We start from the raw sequence: 27,338 nt of genomic DNA on the forward strand, positions 1-27,338 counted from the left end.
CGAGCGCCTGGACAGAGCTCTAATAGATTAGGTCCCTGCATCTGTAATGATTTGCAGTTTTATTTTTTTTGTTGTGTGTTAAAATGCCAGCTGCCACTAATGCTACTAAGGGGTGGGAGGTTTGTGGGCACGAATTAGACCACATGGATTTGTGTGCACTGCATTTGGGGCAGATGGGGAGCAGGTGCAAGTGGATCTAGGTCATCTGGACTAAGCCCCACCCACCTGGCGCCTTCCAGATTGCTGCTCTTTTTCCCCACTTAGCAAGCCCCGCCCACCTGGTGCCTTCCTGGTTGCCGCTCTTTTTCCCTACTTAAGGAGCCCTCCAGCCTCTCTTCCTTTGCAGATGGGGAGCAGGTGCAAGTGGATCTAGATCACCTGGCCTAGGCCCAACCCACCTGGCACCTTCCAGGTTGTCGCTCTTTTTCCCCACTTAGCAAACCCGCCCACACGGTGCTTTCCCGGTTGCCACTCTTTTTCCCTTCTTAAGGAGCCCTCCAGCTTCTTTTTGTCTTTGCAGATGGGGAGCAGGTGCAAGTGGATCTAGGTCACCTGGCCTTAGCACCACTCACCACCTTAGCCCTGCCTCTTCCTTCCTGCTCTTAACTCTTAGATCAAAGGCGTCTCTCGCCTCGGCGTCCGAAGCGAAAGGGCAATTCCTGTTTGGACCTATACAGACGAGGAGGACCCATGGTCTGACCCCCTGCTCATAGAGCAGGTAAGTATGCACCAAGTATTTACTCCCTCTGTCCCCACAGGCCATCCCCACCCCCTCTTGTCCCCCTGTGATGTTCCCTTGTGCCCCCCTCCCTTCACGCACAAAGGTGTTGTCTGTTTTGCTTGATTCTTCTACCCTGCTCCCCCTCCCACCTCCAGCCTACTTCGGCAGGAGTCTGTCCGGATACATTCTGGTCTTACCATCACCGTCTTGTGGCCAATGCTGGATTTGACTTTTATGGACTTCAATGATTCACGGTGCGTCACCCTTTCTCAACTTTCATGCTGGACTTTTTGCATCTTGTACTCATGGTGGCCCTGAATCATGCTGTTTCCATCTTCATCTTGTATCCTGGCTTTGCAACATTATGTTGCAACGTTATGTGAGCTAATACAATTACTTCTGCAATTGTATTAGCTCTCCCCTCTTGCTTCTCCACTCTTTTTGACTGCTTACTCTCTCTCCTCCTCTCCCTTTCTCTCTTTTCCTATCTTCTCCCCTTACTTTCTTTATGCACTTAATCTTTTAGAATTGTCCCTCGACCTTGTATGATAGCAACCTCATTTGTCCCCACCACTCCTCTTTACTTGCCCCCCAGCACTGTCTGAAATGGTGTCAGGCCTAGTACGATAGTCGCTTTTTTTGTTGTTCCTCCCCTCCCTTTCCTCACCCCTCTCCCTCACCTTTGTTTTTCTCCGGCTCTACCAGAATGTCTTCAGGCCTAGTACGGTAGTTGCCTGTCTGTTTCCATTTACTTCCCACTCTCTCTCGCTCTCTCTCTCCCCCTCCTTCCTTATCAATGTCTTGGCCTGAAGCTCTTGCACTATCTGAAATGTCGTCAGGCAAAATATTATTTTGTTGAGAAGGTAGCAGGACTTTTTTCATTGCTGGCCCCCCCCCCCCCCACTCTTGCAATGCTGGAGACTCCCCTGGGTGCGGCGTTTAAGCAAGATGTGTCAGTGTGTCCACCATGTGATTCAACCTTTCACACATCGTACTCTTTTGAGACCCCCGCGCACCCTCGTGTCCTCTGGTTCCAGAAGGACAGTTTAACGGACTGATTACACACGTTAGCACCTTAACGGCTGCCAAAGTGCTGCCGCATCCAAACTTTGAGATAGTGAACTGTTCTGTTGCTGCCGTCAGATAATGGGCCCCAACAGCCATCCGTGGCTTTGCTAAGTTGTTCTCACCCCCTTTTTCTGTGGCAGCCGCGATTTCCAAGGTCGAACAATATTTGAAACTCTTTATATGTGGTGTGAATCACAACCTTTCCCGTATTTCGAGACGAAAATTCTTCTCAATCTAAATAAAATGTTTTTTGTGGGGGCATGAATTCTGCTAGTGGGTAGTGGGAACATGATGCAGATAAAATGGCCAAACAATGCTGCCTTGAAATAGTATCTTTTTGGCAACCAAACGGTGGCTGACGGCTGGTAATTTTTCTTTATTTATTGTTTTTTAATTGGTGGGGCGTAAATATTTTTTTTATAAATCAGCATGAGCCACCGAGTCTGAATAAATCAAGGGAGGTTGGGGGATAGGGGGGCATGTCAGGTGGCGGTGGGGTGCATGAAATGGAAAAAAAAAAGTGCTCCTACTCCCCCCGTTAGGCCCCAATAGCCCTCCTCCCTCTCCCCCCCCACCATTGTATATACACGTTGCACAGCACCCAGATAAGTACACCAGACGAGGGAAAAAATAGATTATGAATTCGAGGACAAGGCTCCTTGTTAGACCGCTACTCTTCAACTTCTATATGACGCCACTGATCAACCTTATCAAAAGGCGATAGATAAGAAGAGGACCCCACACTAACAGATTTGTCTCAGAGAACTCTACCAACTCCACCAATGGATGAACACTAATAACCTCAAAATTAACCCGGACAAAACGGAAATCATGATTACACCTGACAACCAAGTAAACTACCTGGACATCCTATGGCCCACAGAACTGGGAATGCCACCCAAACGGTCCAAAGTAGTAAAACAACCTTGGAATCCTAATGGACGAGTTAACACTAGAACCTCAAGTAAATGCGATAATTAAAAATGCTTCTTCCAAGGTTCATAATTCCGAGAGCTGGGAACTATTTAGCTCCTGGTTATAGCCAAGGGGGAAGCCTTGTTAGCTTCTACCAGGAGCTACTTTTGACTCCTGTGGCAAGTGGTGCCATACAAACCTAGTTATGCAATATTAACTGTTTATGTTTGGAAATGTATATAAAAGGAGAATAAGAACACACCTAAGGGACAATTGGGGCGTATGGGATGGTATAAAATGGACAAAGTTTGCATCTGGCGCAAATATAGATTTGCTGCACACTATGTTCTAGCTCTTATTCCAGAGGTAGCTCCGGCCTAACTGGTTATGCCCGATGTTAGAGGAGTTTTCGTAAAATCTACCAGCATGTTGGACTCCATAAAACTGTCACTTTGGCATACAGGCCCCAACTCTTAAGTCTGTACTACCCACAGGTTTGATAGATTGGCAGAGCAGCCAGGCTTATTTTAGAAGGAGGATGTGAGCTGTAGGTAAGTACAATGAACTCTGGAAATACATAGGCCCAAAGAAACTCTCACACACTTGTAGTTATGGTAAAATAGAAATCTATTTTATATACACAAGGCAAATTGATATTAAGGTATGTAAGTACTATTTAACTTAATCAACACAATAGAAAATATCAGCAATACTTCAGATGAGTAAACCAATCGTCATTCAGCAATTTTCTGTTGTAGGAATGAACAAAGGGTTATTTAGCATCAGCAGTAGCAATTCAGTACTTCCGTAAACTTATAATAGTTTTCATAGGCCACAAGGCTGTAGCAGTCCACCCCTAACTAGTTGCGAGTTCCTCAGAGTCACTTTGTAGGTAACGCAGATCAGACAAAGCAGCAGAGAAGGTAAAGTTTGATTATTAGTGTAGAATGTGTTTGTTGGTCAACATGTTATCAGGGGCCTTGGAAAGGACTCCCTATATGGTACGGCTGAACACCCAAACACTGGATACAGCAGTCCAGTAACAGGAGCTTCAAAATGGCTCAGGTTGAGTTTTTCCCCCAGCCCCAGAGTACCTTAGGAGTGTTGAAAAAAATGAAGCTGGATTCTTTCGCTGTGCAGCAGCGGTGGACCCGGGCTACTGTTCCTTGGCCATAGTGATGAATGGAGGGACTCTGTAAGGGATGTTGCAGCAGCAGTCGAGATTGATTCTTTGGTCCTGCACTCTGGTGAGGGGGGTTTGAGGAGGGGGAGCTGGTCTCTGGATGTCCAACTGAAACTCACCAAAGTTCTGGAATGATTGGTACACCAGTAGACGATGCACTGTAATTGGGCCAGAAGTCCCCTGGTATTGGTGGTTTGCAGCCCTGGAAGGTCAAAGCACGTCGGGGGATGGCTCGTTTTGCAGGTTGTCTTATGGCTAGTTGGTCCCACCAGCCAAAAGGAAGGAGTCCTTTTCGGAGCTCCTCTGTTGATTAAAAACTGGGTCAAGACAGCAGTGGTTCCTTTGTGGTTAATAGAAGGGGCTGCAGGTGTCTCTGGTAATTTTCTTTGGATCTTCTGTTCCAATGGTCGACTTGCCTTTCGCCTCAAACCTCACCTGTTATCAGGATTTCACACTCATCCTCTGCAAACTCTCCCTGCAGTTTACATAAAAGGGGCAGGTGGCTGTCCAATTAGGACAGCTAGTCCGCCAGTGGGGACTGGTTCCTTTCAGGCACACCAGAAGACAAAGGACAGAGTTTCAGGATTTATTTATTTTTATTTATTCGCATTTTTAAAGCACGCTGCAGCCCAGGGGCATCGTGGCACTGTTACATGTGAGCATTTCTGGATACAAAGGAATTCATAGTGGTTACATAGATTCTTACAAGTTTGTGACATATATTGTGGTTACATAGTATGATCAGGCATAGCGTGCGTTCTAAACTCTTATCTAGTGGGAAAAGCAGCTCTAGATAGTACGCTGGCAGATATGTTGTGCTGGTTGGGTTCTTTAAAGTGGTAGACAGAAGTAGAGTAAGGGGGTTATGTGAAGAGTGTGGTTTTAAGTGATTTGCGGAATGTTGGAAGGGAAGGCTCTGCTCTGAGAGTGCTGGGAAGGGCATTCCAAAGCTTCGGAGCTATGTGGGGGAAGCTGATGCCTCCAGCGTTAGCTCCTTTTATGGATGGGACGCGGAGTTGGTTAGCATGCTGACTTCTTGTGGGTCGTGTGAAGGTGTTTTTGGATAATGTATCAGAGAGGTATGATGGGGCGGCATGATTGATACATTTATGCGTGAGGGTGAGGATTTTAAAATTGATCCTTTCCTTGACAGGGAGCCAATGAGCTTCGCGTCTTGCCTGGGATATGTGGTCAAATTTGGGGATTTGTAGAGCTGCCCTAAGAGCGTTGGTTTGTGTTATTTGGAGCCTGTTAATGTTATTAGTGGAGGTGCTTGCCAGGAGGGCATTGCAATAGTCAGGTCTTGCTCCAACTGTGGCTCTGGCTATTGACAGACAGTTTTGAGTGGTTCAGAAAGGTTTGATTGCCGTTATAAGTTTAGTGGTGTGGGCAGAGGCCGAGGAGATGGCACTGACCTGTCTGGTCATAGAGAGAGTAGAGTCTAGGAATACGCCAAGGGTCTTTATTGAGGTAGAGACTGGTATAATTGTGTTGTCGATGGAGAAATGTGTGTATTTTTTGTTAAGTTTGGCGAGGATTTCTTTGGGACCTAGGGTGATAATCTCAGTTTTGTCCCTGTTTAGGCAGAGGCCATTGATTGCCATCCAAGTTTGAATGGTAGTCTATATTTGGTGGAGAGCTGTTTCATCTTGCTCATAGTCTCCAGTGAGAGGGAGGAGCACTTGTTTGTCGTCGGCATAGTTGGTGTAGGCTATGCCTAGATTTTCCAGTAGGTTAAACAAAGGTTTGGTGAACAGGATATAGAGGGTGGGTGCTGTACAGGATCCTTGGGGGACTCCACAGCTGATGGTGATGGGGTCTGCGTTGGATTGGTCTGAGTAAACTTTCATTACCCTTCCTTCTAGGAAGGAGGTTATCCAAGAGGTGGCATTGTCAGAGAATTGGGCTGCGTTGGTGAGGTGGGAGGTGAGAATGTCATGGTCAACAAGATCAAACGCAGCAGAGAGATCTGGAGGAGCAGGAGTGCAGGTTTGCCTGTGTCCATAATTTTGGTTATTTGTTTCTTGAGATCTAAGAGGGCGGTTTCCGTCCCATGTCCTTTGCGGAAGCCAGATTGTCTTTACCTAAGATGGCATTGTCTTCCAGGTATTGTTGGATTTGTATGTGGGCCGCTTTATCCAGTATTTTAAGAAGGAAGGGCACCGTGGTGATGGGGCGGTAGTTGTTGGGGCAAGTGGGGTCTAGAGTTGTTTTTTTTATGAGAGGGCGAACCCATGGCTTCTTTTAGGTTTTGTGGAACAACTCCAGCTGGGAATGACGCATTAATGAAAGCTGTTATGATAGGGGTGAGTGAGTCTGTGCATTCCTTGATGATAGTAGGTGGACAGATGTCCCCTTTGCAAGTGGAGGGTTTAATGTGTTTGATGAGGTTGGTAACCTCAGTCTCTGTGACTTCTTTGAAAGTGAAGAGGGGTGTTTGCGATAGTTTAGGTTTGGGAGATAAGGGATGAGGTGGTTCATGATGTTTAAGAAGGGCTGAGCGTTGATTGGATATTTTTTCTTTGAGCATTTTTACCTTGTTTATGAGAGCGTCCTGAATATTGGTACAGGATGTTTTGTCTTTGATTATGTTTATGTCATCTGGGGTGGTAGTGGGGGAGGTAAGATCTTTGCATATCTTAAAGATTTCTCTGGTTTTAGATGGAGCTTGGGTGATTCTTTGGTTGAAGGATTCAGATTTAGCAAGGAAGATAGCTTTTTTATATGCAGTAGAAATATTTTGGAATTCTATTAGAGTAGGTTGGCTAGGTGCTAGGCGAGGATTGCCAGTTGGATAGGGCTTGCCACTTCTTGATACGTAGGGTGGCAAGTTCTTCTGTGAACCAAGAGTTAGAGTGCATGGATTTTTTCTCTTCTTTTTTTGTAATGGGGCTATGGCTTCGATGGCTTGGTTGAGCATAGGTGCTAGCCAGAATAGTCGGATCATTGCTAAATGGTGGTTTAAGTTCTGGGGTATTGAGGAGGGGTGCAAGTTTGGTTTTGGTACATTTTTTTGAGCTTCTGACTTTAGCAGGTGGTGCGCAAGAGGGTGACTTGCAGTTGTTGGAGGTAGGAATGGTGAACTGGATGAGGTGGTGGTCTGTCCAAGGGAGGGCTGAGATGTTGGAGATGGATAAGGTGCAGTTGTGATCTGCAATCCAATCTAAGGTTTGTCCTTTGCAGTGAGTAGGACTAGTGACTTTGTGTAGGAACTCCAAGTGGGTGAGTTCTTTGGCTAGGGATGCGGCATCTTTATCCTTGGGATCAGATAAGCCCAGGTTGAGGTCTCCTAGGAGAATAGTTTTGGTAGAGCTTTTCAGATTATTCCCTAGAATTTGGAGGAGGTGTTTTTGGTAGTCTGGAGGCGATGCTGGTGGTCTGTAGGTGACAATGATATTTATTGTACTGTTAGGGGAGAGGAAGAGTTTGGTAATGAGAAGGTCTGCATTATTTTCCCATTGTTGGTTGCAGTGTCTGATGGAGAGGGAGTCCTTGAAGATGAGGGCTACGCCTCCTCCTTTTGGATATTTTACGATCCTGTATGAGGATGGTGTAACTTTGGGGGAGAGCGAGGGTCAGTGATAGGCCTGATGCCTCATGTAGCCAGGTTTCTGAGATAGCAAGTCTAGTTTGAGGGTGGTGATGAGATCGTTGATCTCTAGTGCATGTGCAGGGATGGACCGGGCATTGATGAGTGCGCAGCTCAAGTCTGTGTGTGGTGGATTAGGTGTGGTTTTGAGAGGAAGGGTGGGAGTGATAGTGTTGGGTGGTGAGAATGGGGGAAGGCTCGTGTGTATGAGTGAGATGGGTGAAAGGTGAGGTGTATTGAGAGGTGGGGTGGGTGATGGGAGTCTTATGGTGTGGTTGAAGTGAGTGAGTGAGTGAGTGGGTGGTGTTCGAGAGCCAAGTCTGTTGTTTCTTTTGTTAATGCTAGATGGGGTGCTGCGGTGAGTGATTTGCTGTTTGGTGCGGGCTCTGAGACTACAGAGCCTGGAGATGAAGAGGGAGTGGTCAAGTGGTGGTGTGGCATGTGTATTGTGTTGGGTGTACTGTGTAGAACAGGGTGTGGTGGGGTGGTGAATCAGAGGGTGTGTGAGGCCTGAGAGAGAGTGTAACATATTGTTGATGGACCAAATGGCGAGTGTGATGATTATGGTATAAGAGTGGAAGGTGTAGATAGGTGGAGATGTTGGGCAGTGCATAGGAGGATGCATTTGAGAGGTGCAGTGTAGGTGGCTACTGGTGCTGCTGGACCTGGGCTGGCTAGAACAAATGCCTCTAGGCAGGGTAACAGTATATACAGTGGCCTAGTCAGTAATAGCACAGTTTAGAGTAGGCTACAAATGGGCAAAATGTGCACGGGCAAAAAGCATGGGGACAATGCAATACAGTGGCCTATTCAGTAATAGCACCGTTTAGAGTAGGCTACAAATGGGCACAGTGTGCACAAGGCAAAAACATGGGGACAACGCAATACAGTGGCCTAGTCAGTATTAACACAGTTTAGAGTAGGCTGCAAATGGGCACAATGTGCATGAGGCAAAACGCATGGAGCAATGCAATACAGTGGGCTAGTCATTGACATTTGCTGCAGCACACTTGGGCTATTGTCCTCGGTCTTATGATTCCCTCTGCTGAGGTTTCGTAGGTCTGCGTCAAAAAGGGCAATGTCATGTCTTTCCTTGCAAGCCTCTCGATATTCGCCACCTTTCTCCTCCTCTTGAACTGCTGGGCCTGGATAGCTGTCTCGTCGTGCGGTCTGCCTTGCTCGTACTGTGCTCATTTGCTCCACCTTTTATCCCTGCATTTCTACGTGCTTCTAGTGTCTCAGTTCTCTCCAAAACTGCAGTAAAGTGGCATGCAGCGCTACGAGAGTCACCTGGTGAGGCCTGGGCGGGCGCCAAACATTTGCTGCAAACAATGAACGCTTCATACACCATGCAGGTCTGCATTTCTGCATGCTTCTAGTGTCTCAGTTCTCTCCAAAACTGCAGTAAAGTGGCATGCAGCGCTACGAGAGTCACCTGGTGAGGCTTGGGCGGGTGCCAAACATTTGCTGCACACAATGAACGCTTCATACACCATGCAGGTCTCACCTTCAGCAAGCTCTGCTGCCGTCCTGCTTCAGCCTTTGTGCTGTATTTTCCAGGTCAAGGCGTTGCTTTGCACGGGGATGAGTAAAAGAGTCTTCCACGCAGACAATAAGCGTGCTTCCTGTTCTTGCAGACACACTGGAGCCTCAGCGGGCTACACAAAGGGTTCCCGCCGAAGACCAAATTCAAATCAGACCATCCCCTCCCAGGATAGTAGACGAAGGACAAAGAAAGAACAACCACACAACAAATGGTGAAAAAAAGAAAGGAGCCACCATGTTGGGATGAAGGTGACCCCCCTGTACATAGCCGTAACTGTGAATACAGCCTGCGTTGGAAAACTGCACAAAGGTTAGTAGAATACGCCCACTGCCACCAGCCATAACTTTAGGGTTGTTATCCCAGCACTCCACACAGGGTGGTGTGTACTGATCTCTCAAAAGTAAAAGCTAACAAGGATAACAGGTATCCCTCTAACCTTGAGAACAGTTGTTCTCCAGGAAAATAAAATAAAAAGGAGAGCCCAAAGGGTTCCAAGCAACACTGCACATAAGGTGCTGTGTGCTGCAAAAGTGAAACACGGATGCCTTTAAAAAAGGAATGAAGGAAAGCATGACTCCATTAAATAAAGTGAAACATACAGAACAGGGTTCCCATGATCAGAACAAGAAAGAATGGATGAGGAGAAAAGGTTCCCCTCATTCCGGAGAACAACACAAAATGCCCAGCAGTCCAGCAAAAAGTGCTTGGGATCTCACTAGGAGAGGGGATTAAGCATAACAATGATGCATCTCCCTAAAACTTGCCTCCCAGATTAATGGACAGGAGGATGTAATAAGCGGAGGTAGCAGAGGCTGCAGCACACTGGCAGTTCATGCAGGGCTCACTGGGGTTGGACGGTCTGGCTTTTCAAACTTTTGTAAAAAAATAAAAGCTGAGATGAAGTCTGAGGAGGAAAGTTTTCCCAGACGTCCGGGAGAGCGCGGTGTGCAGCGAGCACCAGCGTGGCCGGCGAGCGAAATTAAAATCAGCTGTGTTGGCAGAGCCTGAGCTAGAGACTGTGTGGATGAGTGCTCAGTGTTTCATGGCTTTGTGCTACGTGCGAAAGCTGCATTTTGTTTTCCCTGCTCATTTTGAGGTGCTTGGATCATTGCTATTTAGCCGTGCGCAAGCCTGTTCCTCACGTTCCTGTTAGCAACTGGGCTTTCTTCGAGGCTTGTCCTCTACGGGTAGTTAAGCCTACCTCCTGCTAGGCTTGCAGACAAGTAAGTCCTTTCTTAGGTCTAACCTATTATTGCCTTTCTGTTTTCTACTGTTATTTTGAATTCGACCAACTGACGACCCACTACATCTGGCAGGGATAAGCACTTGAGGCAATACTCTGCAGTACACAATCGTTATTATTGATTGAGGGCTAAAAAATTAAACTCAGAGTTCTTACATCAAAGGTACATTCTGCAATTTGTTTTCCACAGTGACTCCGGGGCTACAGCCCTTTGAGCCTCGTGTACTGTATATTAAGGCCATTACTTTTTTGTTTTCTGTTGACTGTTGGGCTGTGGCCCTTTGAGACCTGTTACTTTACCATCTAAGGTTTGATTTCCCTGTCGTTGTCCAGGGCGATTGTAGGGCCAGTAGTCCACTAAGCTCGGAGTGCCACATAAAGGCAGTTATTTGCTTTTAAACATCCTGCTATTCTGAGTAGATAGCCCACCAATTTTGGCGGTGGTGAATCGGTGTATTTTATTTTGGTTTACTTCTATGTATTTTTTGTTTTTGTTTCTGGTAAAGAGGTTACTAGTTGGCAAAAGTGCTGCATAGAAAATCTAAGCAGGTGCATTGTTCTATGGGGGACATATCGGTCTCTTCCCCCTCTTTGACTTGTGCACTGCCTGTTGTGATATCTCAGACCATTCCGATGGCCTCCTCAATACCTCATGCGGAGATGATTGAGTCTTTGGCGGTCATGGGTTCTACTTCTGTGCAACAAGTGACAACAAAGAATCTGTCAAGGTACCCTCCAGCTTCTAAAGATAATGTTTGTGCCTACACTGAGCAAACTTCAACCTATGCCCAGGTATTACGCTTAGAGGGGTCTGCTAGTGACGATGGGCCTATTTCTACAGTTTCTCCCCTAGCTATTCAGCCAATATCCCAGGTTGACAGATCTAATCCCACGGCCTTGACAGTTCTTCCTTCTTCTCCTTGTTTGGAGGACTCTGTTATATTGAATGAGTCTTTTGTTTGAGACTTTGTAAGGACATGATAGTTTATTATCTGGTTTGTGGTGGATCTAATTCTTATGTTGGAGAGCCCAGTCTTGTGTTGGATAAAAAAAAGTTTCAGAGCGTCATTCGACTCATGCAGGGTTTTTTCAGCCCACAGTTTTTGACACTGGGAAAAATACACAGTGTAAAATCAGACTTTGTCTCTCTGCCATTCAGATTTTTTTTTTGTTTTTAATCGTTAACAATTTTTACAAACTTGTTTTGTTTTTTGTTTTGTAGTGTCTTTTTCTTTCTTTACTGAAAGAGACTTTGGGCCTCATTACAACCTGGCAGCTTTGGATCGCGGTGATTCCGTGACGGCGGTAATAAAGTTTCCGTGTCCGCAAGGTTGCGGAAAGACCGTCCGATTATGTGCTGTCGGTCACGCGCACCACAGGGACGTGGAAACATCGTTACCGCCGTCACGGAAAAAGCCACGGAAATGGACATAGCGCTGCCACAAGTAGCGCAAAACCTGTGTCCGCCTCCGTCGCCACGGAACTGGAAATAACATGATCGCCAAAAAACAGAAACAGAGAGGCGGCCATCATATAAAGCACAATCCATTGCCATCCAGAGTAAGCACAAGCACAATCCATACTGTGAGAAGGCAAAAGGGACCACCAGCATGTCTGCCAGGATTCCAGTGCAGAGGCAGCGCAAACAGCGCTTCAGTGAGGCGGAGCTAACTGTGCTCGTGGAGCACATAGTGGAGCATGCAGAGATGCTGTTCAGTGCCGATGAACGGCGTGTCACACAGCAGCGGAGGAAGGAAGTGTGGGCGGAAGCAGCACGCAAGTGCACCGCTGTGGGCGTGACAGTGAGGAGCGTCAAGGACTGCCACAAGCGGTGGGACGACCTCAGGCTGAGGGTTCGTAACCTCATCTTCACACACCGCCAACGCAGCAGTGGGACAGGTGGAGGACCCCCTTCTCCACTGAGGCTGCAAGCATGGGAGGAGCGTTGCAGCAGTGTCCTCCACCTTGAGGGCATTCATGGGATCGGGGAGGCTGAGGCAGGAGTGAGCCCACCTGCAGATGCTGGTAAGTGGTCAAACATGAATGCCATATGAGAATATGTTGATGGCATTACAGTGCCAAAGGACCCATTAATAACCCCCCCATCCCCCTGGCAGTGCATAACTGGCCCAAAGGACCCATTAATAACCCCCCCCCCAGGCAGTGCATGACTGGCCCAAAGGACCCATTAATAACCCCCCCAGGCAGTGCACGACTGGCCAAAGGACCCATCAAGATCCGTATGGCACCCAATATCACAACAATGCATACTCCCAGCAATCAGATGCATGTAACAAACACTATACAATGACCAACCTGTATGATGCATGTGATGCGCCCATCAGCCACCACCACAACACTAATTGCATGTCCTCTGTGTCCCCACAGCCGTATCCAGTGACGGTGACACTGCACAACAGGCCAGGCAATCAGCACCGGCACGTGCCCAAGCCACCGCCCCCACACAAGAGGATGCTGCCAGCAGTTCGGCATCTCTGCCCCCACTACAAACTGCAACAGATGTGCCGGCCACCACCACTGACATCCCCACCGTCTCCACGCTGCCTGAGGCAAGACAGGTGCCACGGGAATCCACCATGCCCACCCAAACCAACACAGAAGGCAGCTGCACTGCAGAGGAGGCGGCCTGTAGTGACAACAGTGCACCGGTAGAGCACTCTGATACTGGGCCACAGGGGGAGACGCCCACATTTGATGACCTGGGTTCCTTCCATCAGCTGGAGTTTAACCCCACTTCACTCAGAAGTCCCATGAGGTCACCCACCCCATCCATGGCAGAGCTGAATTCCTGCATGCAGCGGATGGGGGAGCAGCAGGCAACCCTCACCCAGCTGGTGGAGAGGCAGCTTGAAGAATCTAGGCTGCAGAGGGAGTGCTATAGCACGTCAGTGCGTCGCCTCTCAAGGTCTATTGGATGCTTTGCAAGCACAATAGTCACCCTGGCACGCCATGTGCGGGAGGGTAACGATAACACCTCCAGGCTCATTGAGGTCATTTTGATTGGGCAACAGGCAAATCTTGCACGGATGCCATCCATACCGGATTCTGTGCCATCAAATACCACCACCCCATCAAGCTCCACTACTGCCAGTCCAAGGAGGCGCTCAAGTCGGCTAACGGGGCTCTCGGGCAAGGATGCACAGGCACAGAAGTGCACACGGAAGTGACGATATGTGTGTGGGGCACTGCAGGACACACGTGGACTTGAAGGGTGTGAGGGGTGGGTACATTTGGGTGGTGGGGGAGGTTGTTTTGGGTGTTTGAACATTGGGGCCTGGGTGGGGGTGGGTACGTTTGGGTGGTGGGTGGGCTCGGGTGTACAGCTTCCCAAACCATTTCACCTCCTTCCCTGTTGTGAATTCATCAATATATCATCATTTGAAAGCAAAACATACATGTGTGGACATCTATCATTTCATTTGCAGTACAACAAATCATTTATTGTCATCACTCTATGCATTGCTGTGAATGTGCTGTGTCTCAAAAGTAAATGTGAATCAGCTCATCCCGTGCTCTTTGGCCATCAAGTGGACCCCCAGTGGGAGGTGGTGCCATCCCATCCCCATCCCCATCTGCGTCTGGGGGCATTGGGATGTTCCTGCGCACGCACAGATTGTGCAGCATGGCACATACGAGCGTGATTTTACCTGTCTTCACTGGGCTGTACAGCAGTGACCCCCCAGATCTGCTCAGACAGCAGAAACGGGCCTTCAGCAGTCCGAATGTCCTCTCAATCATTCCACGTGTGCAGACATGTGCCCTATTGTATGGCTCTTCATGCCTGTTCCTTGGTCTCCGTACAGGTGTCATCATCCATAGCGTGAGTGCATATCCAGCATCACCTACATGGGATGAAGATGGGGGGACATGTCAGTGTTAGTGGTATCATGTCTTAATCTGATGCTGTGCTATCTTGTATCATTGTTCATTCATGCATATGTGCCATGCAGTGGTTTGAAGTGTTCATTGGGCATCACAGTGGATGTCCCCAACTGGATATTAGCCTACACATTTATGTGCATGTGTACTGTGCCCTGCGGGTGACCATTGGATTGTGAATATGTCATAGTACAGTGATGTGCACACATGGCAGTGACTCCACTGTACTGAAGTAGTCAATGCACGACGTCTCATTTACAGGCATCTCGTGCATTGGGAGGGCAGTGTTCCATTTGTGGGTGGGTGGGTGTCTGCAGTGGCACAAGGTGTATGGGACAGTGACAGGATGGGCTGTGGCAGGGTGTGTACAGGCACACTGTGGTGACCTGTCATGTCTTCCTTTGTGATGTTTGGTATCTGCTGTCTATTTGGTAGATGGGAGGGTGGGTGATGCATGTGCGGTCCAGCGGCACACTCGCATTGCTCATTGGCCTGGACACATACATAACGCTTCAACAGGGTCAGAGCATTGTCAGCTGTACTCACCCAATAGCCATGTGCTTTGTCCGGCATAGCGTTCCATGTACCGTGGCAACGTGGAATTCCGCAGTACCATTGAGTCATGGGTTGAGCCTGGGAAACGTGCGCAGCAGTGTGTAATCAGTAGCGTGGCATCACATACCATCTGTACATTCAGTGAGTGATACTGTTTCCTATTGCGGAACACCATCTCAATTGCACGTGGTACTGTCAGCTCAATGTGGGTGCAGTCAAGTGCACCTATGTAATTTGGCATGCCTGCTATGGCATGGAAGGCCAACTTTGTGGCAATGACCTCGGGGAGAGTATGGGGTAGGGCTATGTGTACCGACACATGGCGCAAAAGGGCATCCAGTACCTGTACCAGGATTTTCGAGAAACAGGGTTGTGATATGCCGTGCAGCTCACCGACCGTGTGTTGATAGGTGCCAGTGCCAAGGAAATGCAGCGCAGACACAATCTTCAGGTGGGGGGGTATGGCAGTGGGGGTGTCTGTGGCTGCTGATGTCGTCCTCAATAATGCCAGTGATGTACAGGATTGTTGGGCGGTCCAGCCGGTATAGTATGTGGATCTGTCCTGGGGTAAGGTTCCAGGGTGAGGGCCTGATGCGTGGTATTGCAGGCTGCCTGCAGGGTTGTGGCGGCTGCACAATGGGGTTTGCCATAGGTGCAGGGTTGGCGCCTGCGCCTCCTCCGCCTCCTCCTCTGCACCATTACTGCCATCATGTGCAGTGCTGCCTGTTGGTTGAGTAGGCCCAGTCCAAGTGCTACTATAGCTGCTGCCTGCATGGTTATGTGTTGTGTAGGGCTGGGTGTGGCCCTTTTGTGGGCTCCCAGTGTGCTGCTGGGTCCAGCTGGGCTGATTTGGTGCACCTGTGCCCTGATTCTGTTCAGCATGTACTGTTTATCGTCATGTTCACGGTGACGGCGGTACCGCCACCGTGATCACGGTTTTAATGCCATTTTTCTGGCAGTGTTTCCATGTCCGCGCTAGTTGTGATGCTCGCGGTGTTTCGTGTTGCTGGTAACGGAGGGGTTTCCGTGCAGGTGGACTTTACGGGACCCTTAACTCCGTGGTTGCTGTTTGAGGAGGTGCTATTTCCAGGGCCGCGGGTCATGATTGGGCGGACGTGGAAACGGTGCCGGTATGGTTTTACCGGCACCGTTAACTCTGGACCGGTGTACTTGTAATGAGGCCCTTTGTATTCAAGCCGCTTTGTCCTCTCCATGTACTTTTTGGTCTAAGGCCTTTCCGTCCAAATCCAGGCTATGCAAAAATGTTCCTGTTGCCATTGTCAGAGATGTAGAGTCCCCGCTCATCATCTGATTCCACCAGACTTTGTCAGTTGTTGTCTGATGTTTTAGTCTGTGTGATCGGAGGTAGATTGTTCTTAATGTCTCTGTACCTGGGTAATGAAGATGATGTCGCACTGTCTCGATGTTTTGCGGCACTGAGCAATAGCGACAGATGTTGTTTGCGGATTGCTTTCGGAAGTGCTGGACTTTGTCTTTAGGACGTACCTTCGAAGATTGTTCGAAGGTATTTGTTCGGAGATTTCTTTAAATAAGTTCTCACCTAGTCTATCTTTTGAGTGTTGAATGTCAGATGTGACGAGGATGTGTATTCACTTGCTTTGTCAAGTGTTTCGATCCAATCTTGGGTTTTCAGTCTGTCCTTAATTTTATCCGGAATTCTTTCGATGTCCCATTCCGAACACCTGATTTTTTTTTTCTTTTTCTGCCAGATCGAGTTGGTTTTTGTACCAAGCAGTTAACATCTGGGTCTTTTCACTGATCATTTCTCTGTAGATGATGTTTAGGATTTGCAGACGAGGCCTTCTCAGTATTTTTCCCATAAATAGGAGACAGTTTCTCTTAATCACGTATTTCATTGATGATAAACTTAGCTTGCGTCTGATTAGTTATTGGTGTTGAGTATGGCAGCTTCAATACTTTACGCCAAAATAGACCCTCGAGACTGTTCCATAATGTGGCTGGAAGTTGTAACATCGCCTCGGCTCCGTATTTTATCGCCGGTGTGGATTTTGTTTAGGAAAAGTTTATCACTGGAAGTAGCGAAAATTTGCTGTACTTTCTGTCCTAAGTCAAGGGTTAGGCTGCAAGAGTTTTTGTCCTTGCGAAGAGATGTTCATGCATGGAAATTTCAATTTTACTGCGGCTGATTTTGACCCCCAGGTATGTGAAGCTTTCTACCGTTCCAGTTTTTCTGAGTTTACGAACCAGTTGTGTTTTTTTGTCGATGTTTTTGACTTTTCGATGATCATAATCTTCGTTTTGTTTGTGTTAATGTCCAAATGGTTTTTTTTTAAATAGGCTGAGAGGCTGTCTAATTGACGTTGTAGACCAAGGGCAGTTTGGTCCAACAAGATTATGTTGTCGGCGTAGAGGAGCCTTGTTACCTTGGAGCCTCCTATTGTGGGAGGGAAAGTTTGAGTATCGTTTTCTGAGTCCACGATCTCGGCCATATAAGCTTTAAACAGTGCCGGGGCCAAAGTGCAACCCTACTTGACCCCTCTTTCTGTCTTTATTGATTTGAACAACAGACCGGCCGCCGCGTTTAGTTGCACTTGCACTGAGGTTTCACTGTGTAGGGCTCTGATTGGTACTATGATGGAAGTAGGACATTGTGATCTTTCTAGTTTCTTCCACAGTCTTTTTCTGTTTACCCAATTGAACAAGTCTATGGAAGCTATGAATGTTGTTAGCTTCCCTTCCCACGCTCTTGCCTTTAAAATACTGATCATCATAATGTTGATAGATGTTCCCATGTTTTTTTCGAAACCAAATTGGAATGGGTCTGTTGTTTTAGCTTCTTTCTGCCATTCTTGCAGGTCATCCAGAATCAGTGATCCGTATAGCTTCCCTATGACATCCAATAGGGCTATTGGCATATAGTTCTTTGGTTCGCTCTTCCGCTCTTCAGACCCTTTTTAAAGATTGGTACGATGTTGGCCATTTTCCAGGTTTCCGGGATAGATCTTGTTTCGAGGCATCTGTTGAATATTTCCGTCATTAGAGCTGCCCGGGTTTCAGGGTCCTGTTTTAATTGAATATTTGAGATTCCGTCAGAGCCCCGAGCTCTTGAGTTTTTTAGTTTTTTTAAATCGTTTTCAGGATTATTGGTTTGTTGAAAGTGATTGACCAGCCGCTCTCGGCGATGTTTGTCGCTTCGTCTTCTTCATTAGTTTCAAATAAATTGATTGTGTTCCACCCATTTCTCCTCACTGACACTGTTTGAAATGGTTGTGTCTGTTAGCGCTGTTACGTTTTTGACTAGAGACCAGAAGTCTTTGGAAGATCTTCCGCATATTGCTCTTAACATAGTCTCTGCGTCGTATTGATATAGCTTCCTTCGATGGTTTTTCAGCCACAATTTGTAGCCTTTTATTCGTTGTAATGCAAGGGCTATGTTTTTCTTAGTTGGGTGTTTTTTAGCACATCTTGAAGCTTTTCTTTGCAGGGCTTTCCTGGCTCTGAGTTCCTCATTGAATTTGTGGAGATGTTGATGGTCTTGACCTTTTCTCAGAGACCTGGGTAGTAAATAAGGGATTAGGAGTGGACAGTAGTCCATGAATACCAGTCTTTGTTCTTCAGTTTCAGGATCCTTCTTTTGGTTGTATGCCGTTGTGATGGAAGTAATGGGTTCTTTCGTCAGTTTTAGCCGATTTCCTTGGGCATTTTTTTCCAGCTGGTGTTGCATTTCTTTTGGCATCTCTTTGAATGAGGACCGAGTTGCTCTGAGTAGTTTCTGGTCGCTTCTGGTAGTTTTTATTACCTCGAATGATTCCGTTAAGGAATACTGTTCCTTTGAAGCGAAGATGTAATCTATGGTACTTTTGTCTCCTGATGTTTCCCATGTCGCCGCAGGTGGGAAAGCTGTGTCCAAGGAATTGTGGTTGGGCAGGTCTCGAGAATCCATTAGTTCTGACCAGGCACAACATTTTTTCTTCGCTTGTAGGCTATGATTTGAGTACAAAGTGCTTACTGTGTGTCTTCCTCCTGGACCTGGACAGATGGCGTTTAGGTCGCCACAAATCAATGTGTGATTCACATTGAAGTTAGATGTTGCGTCAGTTAGGATTGTTTCAACCTTGTTTATAAAATCTTTGGTGGAGATCGCTGCAGGGTTCCAGTAGATGTTGAGAAGAAGTATAAGCTTTTACTTGTTTCTCACTGACTGCCTCCTGTTTTTATCCCATTCTAAGATAGTGGCTTGTATGGAAGCATATGACGCCAGAGTTCTGTTTATTCGCAAGCTCCCTCCTGTGCGGACAGCTGTTAGGAGGCCCAATGTCGGGCGACCCATTGTTCCCTTATGTGCTGGTGAAAGATGAATCTTGAAGCCGTCAATGCTAGGAGGTAGCTGAAGCCAAGTCTCTTGAAGGATTAGGAGGTCAAATTGGCGTATGTTGATCTCTCCGGCCTGGGTAAGGTGAATGTGTCCTCGGGTGTTCCATGAGCTAACAGTGAGTTTTTGAGGAACCGTCTTCTCCACGGATGGTTCTGTGTTAATGCTCATGGCCGCTTCAGTTGGTTGATACTTCCTTGAGTATCGAACAAGCGTGGTAGGGATCCATGACCACCTTTTTGTTTCTTTCTCGTTAACTTTTTGTTGTCCTTCTGTTAGTTCTTTTGGAGTTGTGATTTCTCTGTTCTTTCCATTGTTAGTTTGCAAGTAGGTTGGTCCAACCGGTTTTCTTGATCTGTTTTCCGCCGTGTCACCGGTCACCTCTTCTTTTCCCGGGATTTGATTTCTCTTCGCTTTTTCTTGTGTCTGGTTTTTTTCAGTTAATGGTGTGTTGGTCGGGTCTTTCCCCCGCTCGGTCATGCTCCCGTTGTGTCTAGCTCTCTCTGTGTTCTTTGTGATAGGAAAATCGAGACCTCTTTCTTCAACAGTTGTTTCTCGGACTAAGTATCCCCTCTTCATGAGGTCCCCAGCCACTGACAACAAAAGGGTCTTCACTGAGTGAGATGTAATATGCAAGAAGATGCTATCTGTGCATCATTTGTGAGCAAATTCGACCGCCTTTATTTCAGTGGTTCGAATGCGGTCCTCTTTCGTAGTTTTTTCAAACAGTATTAACGTTTCTCTACTGTTTAGTAGTATTCTCTCTCTTGAGCCTGACTGTTTTTCCAGTTTCAGTGTTCGCATTGACTTGCTTCTATGAGTGAAGAGAGCTGACGTTCTTGTTTGGTTGGGAAATACAGACGTGCTGGAAGTTCTTTGTTGATGTCTATTGTTTTTGTCGAAGAGGTTGGCTTCCGAGCTATCGCTTTTGGTAGAGGGGTGATGTCTTCAGTCGTTGTGATAAGCAGGTTTTGCTTTGGTTTCCTTGACGTTTGAGTTGTTTTCTCTGTTTTTCCTGATGCTATTAGGCGTTCTTTCGTTAAGCCTTGCGTTTGCATGGTTTTCTCTGCGTTTCCATTCACTACTAGGTGTTCTTTCGTTGGGCCTTTAGTCATGAAAAGTATGGGTTATCTCATGTTTTGAGTTCGGTGTGTTGTGGCTGATATGGTACCTTTCTTTAGTGGGAAGGCCTTTGTTTAATTTTTGGCCAGGAAGTCAGTGAAGGAGCTCCTTTCATGGTAGGCCCACTGCCTCTTGTTGCCTTTTTCCTTGTTTTTTTGAGGCATTACTTTGTGTTCCGGACCATTTCGCCTCGAAGTTTCCATGGTTAGTTCTTCGTCCCTGAATGACACCTTCCTTTTTTTTGGTTTTGGACGTGGAATTTCTGATTCTGAGTTCTCGATTGAATAAACGCTAAAGTCCAATAGATCTATCGAATTATCTTTGTGTTCTTCGTGGAGCCCCTCACTCCTTTGGGACGTTGCATTTTCTTTGTTAGGGCTTTTTTTTCTAAGATTGTTATCCATTTGGTCATAGTTTCTTTTGGCTTTACGATAGACTCCATTTGCAGCTGAGTTTGTTGTGTTTTTGGGTTTTTAGGTATTGAAGTTGACGTCTGTTTTTTAAGAGAGGTCTGTCCAGTAAGCTTAGGTCCGTTTGTCCCAGCGTCTAGTGAAGGTATAAGATTTTTGGTTTTTCTTTCACCGTACCTCTTGGGATTTTGTTTTGAGCCGGGCTGTCCTTTTCGTGTGGCTCCTTTTTTCTTGAGTTGTTCTTAGTAGGCTCTTCTTCGAGTGGTTTTTCATTCACACTAGTTGGTTTATTCACTTGAGTTTTCTCCGCGTTCTTTTGAGAACTGCTTGTTAAGGCATCTCTCAGGTAGCCATCCTTAGGCGTCTTTGATGGGTTTGTTTCTATGATTGTTTCAGGAGTGCTCTGTCGGGAGGTTTGGGTGCCTGTGGTTGAGGACTTTTTTTAAAAATGAAAAACCGCTTGTCTTTGATAGTCCTGCAGAATGCTAGGAGTCTGTTGTTTGTCTGTCATTGTTATTTGATCTCTTGTATTCTCCTTCCAGGCTACTGCAGCCATTAAGTAGCCTTCTAAGTGGCTTAGTTTTGAGCTTACAGATGCTAGCAATAATGTGTGGTCTTTTAAAAGTTTTGTTGAGGGATTCATATAGCTTTCCGAAAGGCGCCAGGGCTAAGGTCACCGTAGACATTATGGCAATGATGTCTAATTTTTTTGCCAGGAGAATTTTTTTCTGAAGGTTTGGAGGATTCTCTATCGCTTTTTCCTTTGCATGGAGTAGACCGGAATGGCCAGCAGATGGAACGTTTATAGGAGTCAGTTCTGTTTCTGATTTTTTGGAGAGTTTCTCACAGGGTGATGATGGAATCCACTCTAGTATTTCAGCATCTGATAGTTCAAATTGGCTTATAGATTGAGTTCTCGCCAGTTTGTTGAAGAACTTGCCTATTGGGTTGTTTGTGCTAGGCTGAGTTAAGCCAAGTTTTCTGTGTTGGGGTTTCGTTGAAGTTCGATGGTTAGGTGTTGATGACGTCGATGAAGTGTTTTTTTTCTGTCTATTACTTAAGGAACATTGAGTTTCAAAGGGTTTATTCAGTTTCGGAGCAGGGGTGTTCATTTCTGTGTTTGACCCACAAGGCAGGTGGTTTTGAGTTGTGGTCGACTCACTGTTCAACTCACTCAAGTTGGACTCTTCTAAGTGCTTGTCCGATGCAGAGTCAATACGTTCTTTTGCCCAATTATGGTCTCTCAGTATATTGAGATTGCATGTGTCCAAGTCATCTGAGTCTCCTGAGTTAATTATTGTTGTATTAAGTAAGTTGTTTGGTCTTGGGTCTGATAAATTTTGATGTGGGCTCGGTAGTTCCGCCCTTGCTATTACTGGGTGAATCTCAGAGTCTGTGATTGGATATAGGCGTGTGGCAAATGATCCATTTCGAGTTACTCTTTTTCCTTGTTGATATTTAGGAGTAGTTTAGGCATTATTGCCTTGGTGATTTTAGATGGGAACACATGTTGTTTCTGGTGAGTTTTTTCAATGAATTTGGTGTTCCCACTTGCAGAGGGTTTCAGTGGGTTTGAACATTTGGGGTCTTTCTCATGCTTTCCCACTGGCTCTCTGTCAGTTTCTCCTCCATGTGTGGCCGAGGGGACTCTTCTGTGCATACGTCTGCCTTACCAACAACAGACAAGCCTCCTCCTGTGGGCAGAGCTAGCAGGACATGGGGAGCCCGGGCAAATTCATCGTCCTCCGGGGTGCTCCCACCCACACACCCTGGCACCGCCGGAACCGATGGCGCCATTGTGGACCCAGTGGGCTGCTCCAACTCGCCTCCTCGCCCCCCCTGGGTTCCCCTCCCTCAGGCCCCCGATCCTCCAGGCACTCAGGCCGTGCTGGAGAGGCAGATCCTGACTCCCAGGCTCACGCCGCCGCCAAGACATGCCGAGGGCCATCGCCCAGAGGAGCTAGGCGGGTCGCAGGTGAAGCCCTCGTCCACCACCCCACCCCCTCGGTCCCCCAAGCCTCCAGACAATCGCACTACACTGGGGGCGAAGAGGAAGAGCCCCGCCTCGAGAGCGGAACGCTGCCAGAGCCAGCCAGGGTCCGACGCTCGGAGGGGCCGAGCAGATCACAAGCCGGGCCTTGGTCCAGGGGTAAGGAATGTTTGTGGGGGACCTCAGTGGGGGCATTGGGGGGGTGTGAGACTTTCGGCAAGTCTGCTGATCGTATTGCATTGTTCACAAGGAGGTCCGGGAACTTCAATCTTGTGTGTGTTTGGCTTTGTCTTTTCTAGCGGGGAAAAAAGACTTGCTTCTTACAGCAAGGAAACAGAGATTACTGCCAGACTGCACCTCCACGAAGCTCTCCACCATTCAGATTTACTTGCTTCAGCCTCCATATCTGGTTTGCACTTAATTTTTGAGTCTCTGAGGCTTTACGATAATGTAAAGGACATTGTTTCAGGCAATGCAGTTAAGCACGTCTCATTGGATAAAAGTGTACAGTCACTGGAGCTCGGGTTCAATACAGAGCGTTCTCTTCAGACGCAATGTATTCCCCCTGTTCCAGGGTTAAGATCACAGGTTATCAATAATATGGAGGGGCCAGGGGCAGATTCTTGTGAGAGTATGTGTTAGGTCCAGGTGGATTCTGCTCAGGGTTTCAATAATTCTACAGTGTTGAGTAGGAACTCCTTTGATGGAGTGTATTTCACGCCTTAGTGTATCATGCTGTTAGATTCTCCATTCTTTGATAAGAGTGGAGGACATTAGCACAGTTGTTGAGGAGCCTTTGAATAATATTTTCTTTTCAGGAAAGCAAAAGAAGAAAAAGATCAAACAAAAGAAGACAAATAATCAGCCTGCCCCTAAACGGAAATCTTCTAACTCTGTTTTAAAACATCTTAGGGACATGCCCCAGGTGGCTACTGTTATAGATCTTAATTCTTCACAGCCTGGATCTGGTAGTATATCCTTGGTCAATTCTTAGCTGGCTGTGGAGAGGGGGGCTGGTCCTTCTCAGAAAATTGAGTGTTCCTGTGATCTTGGGGGTGGGGGGACCCCTCCACACAATGATTTATCAATCCACTAGTCTGATTCAGAGGTTGGAAGTTAGGACAAGGCATCTGGTACCTATTGTCTGTTCTGAGAATGTCCATTCTAATCCAATATCGATTTCTGCCCAAGCCCCGCCTAGCTTGACATCTAAATCCACAGAGGCACTTTTAAGGGTCCAGTAGTCAAAAATGACGTCCTTTTTCTGCCGGCTTGTGGTAAGGGCACTTCTATTACCACCAATATTCCATTGGCTGGGGCTACTACTGTTAGACGTGTGGCACCTTCCCAAATGACTAACTCGATTTCTTTGGCTGATTCCCTTAACCCTTCTATTAGTGCCAGGCCCTCTATGGTTACTTCTTCGACACTCAATCCTTTTGAGAATTACTGGTACTCCCACTCCAGTGTCTACTGATATCTGTACCTCTAAGATTATTGGCTGGGAGACTAAACAGGACATTCATGGGTCTTCAAGGCTAAATTGATCTAAGTTTCTTTTTAAAAAAAGGTTAAACTTTTTTTGGGTTTTTCGAAAAAATCAAAACAAACTAATACCAACAGTGCGCCACATGTTTCTCGTTCCCCTTCTCCCCCCAATGGTACAATAAAAGGATATAGCACAGTTGTATAAGTATGCACAAGGTTCGCTGCAGGACCCCAACCGAGGAGGCTCAGGGAGCAGTAAGACGTTGCTTATTTTGGTGGGCTGTGCGGAGAGTCACATTCCGGAGCGGACAGTAAATAGCTAATGTAGGGTCTCCATATGTCTGGGGGCCTTACGTGGAGGGGCAGAGTCTTAATAAAGTTTGATTCAGTATCTTGGCAGAAGGCTATGACTTTTAGCCACAGTTGCGGGGAGGGGGAACGGCCTCGCCCCCAGGTCATGGCAACCCTCCTTCGAGCCAGAGCCAAAAGTAGTCCGGTCAACTTCCTCACTGAGATCGGTATGTTCTTGGTGAAGCCTAGCATTGCAATCATGGGGTTATGTTCGATCGGTTCACCTACTATTGTAGAGATCTGCTCCAATACCTTGCTCCAAAAGTGGTTTATTGATGGGCATTCCCAGGCAAGGTGTATGAAGTCAGCTGTAGGAGCACTGCATCGTTCACATGATGCTGATATCGTTGATTGTTGTTTGTGGAGCTTAGCTGGGGTATGGTACACCAGGTGCAGGTAATTGAAGTGTATCAGCTTATAGCGTGAATTTAAGGATACCTTCTGGTCTATCCCAAGATGTAAAACCAGTCTTGGTCTGGGATCGTGGTTCCTAGTGATTTTTCCCATCTTGTTCTTGGGGCTGTTGATTGGGTGGTAGTGTCTGACAGGAGGTTTTTGTAGATTGTGGATACCAGCCTTCCCTCCCCTTGGGGTTGAATCACTCCGTGTAGTAGTTGCCATATGGGTGGTTGCGACAGGAATGTGGGAAAAAGTGCTTGGAATGCATGGCGGAGCCAGAAATATATGAATGTATCTACAGCAGAGTTGCCCCCCCCCCCCCCCCCGGATCTTGTGTATGTGTGGTGTTAAGAAGGTCCTATCTACGAATAGGTCGCTCAGTGTGTCAATATGCAATTTGCTGGCCCATTGGAGGTACACCTTTTCTGCCATTAGCGGGATTCCTGGGATGAATCTCGCTGGTATAAGAGTAGAGAACCTGGCTGGGACATTACATTTTGGCGGGTTTTTTTCCATATTGCATAGGTGGAGTGTACCACGTTTAGAGTTGTGGGCGGAACCTGAATGGTGCCTATGATGGCCGCTTGCAGTAAGTTAGGGGTTATCAGGGCTCTTTCAATCTGGACGAGGGGTCTGATAAAATGAGTGGTGTACCAGTGGCCCAGAAATTGGGCCTGAGCAGCCTAATAGTAGCGCTCCAGGTCAGGGAGCGCTAAGCCCCCCTTTTGCTATCGGCTGAAAGAGTGTTTTGTACACCACCCTCACAGGCTTGCTGCCCAGATGAGCTTGAGAATCAAGTTACCCAGCAGTAGGAGGAACCTTTGTGGCCGTAAAAGGGGAATATTTACAAATAGGTAAAGGAGTTTGGGTAGAATCACCATTTTCACTATGGAGATGTGGCTCCACAATGTAAGCGTAAGGTGTTTCCATCTGGCTATTTTATCCCGCTTTGTTTCCACTGCCTTCCTATAGTTGTCGCGGGAAGAGGTCCTGGTGGTTCCTGCCATCAAAATTCCCAAATATCTAACTCTCGAGTGTTCCGATCTAAACCCACAGTCGTCTGTAAATTGTCTGGTTTCAGGGGTTAGGAGAAATATAACTGATTTAGTGTGCTTGATTTTCAGACCTGAGAGGGTACCTAATTTGACAACATCCTGCATGACCGGCTTTAGATTCTTTGCAGGATTGCGGATGAAAAGGGCTACGTCATCGGCGTATAGGGATAGTATTAGTCTATGGGGATCTAGGGAGAGGCCTTTGTCTATCTGTCGGGTCTGATAACTTGATCTAATTCATTAAAGATATTTAAGTTGATTCCTACTTTAAGATCTTTGCATTCTGAGGACATTGTTTTTCACTACAGGAAAGGAGTTGAAATCTATCGTATGGCCTCTTCTTTTTTTTTTGCCGATCGTGGCCAATTTGGTTTGGGGTCAGAGGGCCGCCTTTTTGAAATTACAGCCCAGGATCCAGGCAAATCTTTTCTGGTGTTCTCTTCTGTGCTTCCTACGGTGAGTGAACGCTCCATTGATCTCTTTATTCAAAGAGGTTCAAGATTGGTCCTGGCCTGAGTCGGCATTTAAAACCATTGAAACACCAACCCCAGGGCATGCAACAACCCTAGCCAGATGTGCCTTCTTCCTGGAATGCTAATCTCTACAAACTGTGGGAGCGTTCGCTGTTACAGCAAAACTTCAATATTCTATTCTTCAGGAAACAATGTCTATTCTTAATCTTGATTTGAAGGGTTATTCTTGCTACAATTTGCCAGCAACATGTGTGGTTTGCTCGCCCTAGTGGGGGTCTCCTTATTGCTATTGACACAAGCTTGAATGCTACATCTAAGATGTGATTTGTCAAGGATGCGGTGTTGGCAGTGCGTTCTTGTTTTGCTGATACTGGGTTTGAACTCCTTCTGGTTAATATCTACTGGAATCCGGCTCAATCCTCCATTCATTTCTACCTTTCTATCTTGGCACAGTTGTTTGAGCTATGGTTGAAGGAAGGCCATTCTCACATTATAATAGTTGGCAGGCACCTCAATGCCAAATGTGCTGAAGGTGCAAGTTACAATGACGCATTGTGTGTTCCTCTTGCCCCATCCAACAACTTGAGGTGGGGGAATCACTTGGGATTCATTTATAATTGATTTTGATTTTCAACAACTCAAAGCTTCGTGGTCGAATGCAGGTCAAATTTCCACTTGGCGTATGGGCTAAAATATCACTTTTTTTGTACCCCCCCCATCTGAAATCCCTATGTGGAAAGTTGTTTTTTCTGATACTGGTTTTGAGGATCACTCCATTATCTATTTCACTCTTCTATGGGAGACAGTTTCCCCATTCAGTCGGCCCCTTTTTGCTTCCTGTAGTATCTGATGTGAGAAGATTGACATGTCATTGGTATAACGGTCTATACACAAAATGTGTGAATCTTTTGTTTAAGGCGGGCGCATTGTCTTTTGACCAGGATGATCCATTTGCAAGAGGAGGGGCTCAGGGGTC

General features: G+C 46.8%; 1 protein-coding gene across 4 annotated transcripts in view; it reads left to right on the forward strand.

Moving 5' to 3' along the window:
- Window positions 1–27,338, forward strand: part of LOC138504507 (protein FAM169B-like) — a 398,462-nt gene that overhangs the window by 88,723 nt on the left and 282,401 nt on the right. Inside the window, exon 1 of one of the 4 annotated variants that reach the window (XM_069625055.1) lies at window positions 10,111–10,245. The exons of the other annotated variants lie outside the window; for them this stretch is intronic. The gene's annotated coding sequence lies outside the window, so the exon portion shown is untranslated. Of the gene's footprint in view, window positions 1–10,110; window positions 10,246–27,338 lie in introns of those variants that run through there. 4 annotated transcript variants of the gene reach the window in all.

This window comes from Ambystoma mexicanum, chromosome 11, assembly GCF_040938575.1.
Source record: "Ambystoma mexicanum isolate Mex_15411 chromosome 11, UKY_AmexF1_1, whole genome shotgun sequence".
NCBI classification, from domain to species: Eukaryota; Metazoa; Chordata; class Amphibia; order Caudata; family Ambystomatidae; genus Ambystoma; species Ambystoma mexicanum.